Genomic DNA, 665 nt, shown 5'->3' on the forward strand with positions numbered 1-665 from the left:
CCTTTTATATATTGAACAGATAGGCCTAAATATCCTCACCTGAAGAGTGACTGCCTTTCGCACGCTCCCATGATGGTGAAAAACTGGAATAAAGAAACACCAACTCATTATGTACTCACATTGTACATTTAGTGCATGCACTCACTCGCCTACTTTCAGGATTGCTTGCGTGTACTCGCTATCTGCACTGTCATGTATTCATTGGGTGTACGAATTCACTCATGACCATGTACGCACGTACGTACTCACTCTCTGTACTCACTCACTTTATATACTCCCTGAATGTACTCTCTCGCATTATGTACCCACAGGCGTCCCACTCACTTTCCGTATGTACCTACCGTGTACTAAGTGTTGTGCGTACTCACTAACTGCATGTATTCTTTGGCTGTACTCATGCACTTTACTGTCTATAGTCATTCACATCAGGCACTCAGGTGGTGTTTTCACTTACTTTCCATATTTTTGTAAAATACTTCGTGTAAGTACTGACTCCCTTTATGTACTCACCACTTCGTCCTCACATGCTTACTAACCTGTTCATTTTTGTGTAAAAAACGAACAGTGTCGTCGAGCAGTAGAGCAGCACGAGGAAGAGGGAGAACAACATAAACTTTTTCAGCTTATCAACCGCCATCTTGTAATGAAGAAAAAAAAAAAAAACA

Source organism: Penaeus monodon, chromosome 15 (assembly GCF_015228065.2).
Source record: "Penaeus monodon isolate SGIC_2016 chromosome 15, NSTDA_Pmon_1, whole genome shotgun sequence".
Taxonomy (NCBI): Eukaryota; Metazoa; Arthropoda; class Malacostraca; order Decapoda; family Penaeidae; genus Penaeus; species Penaeus monodon.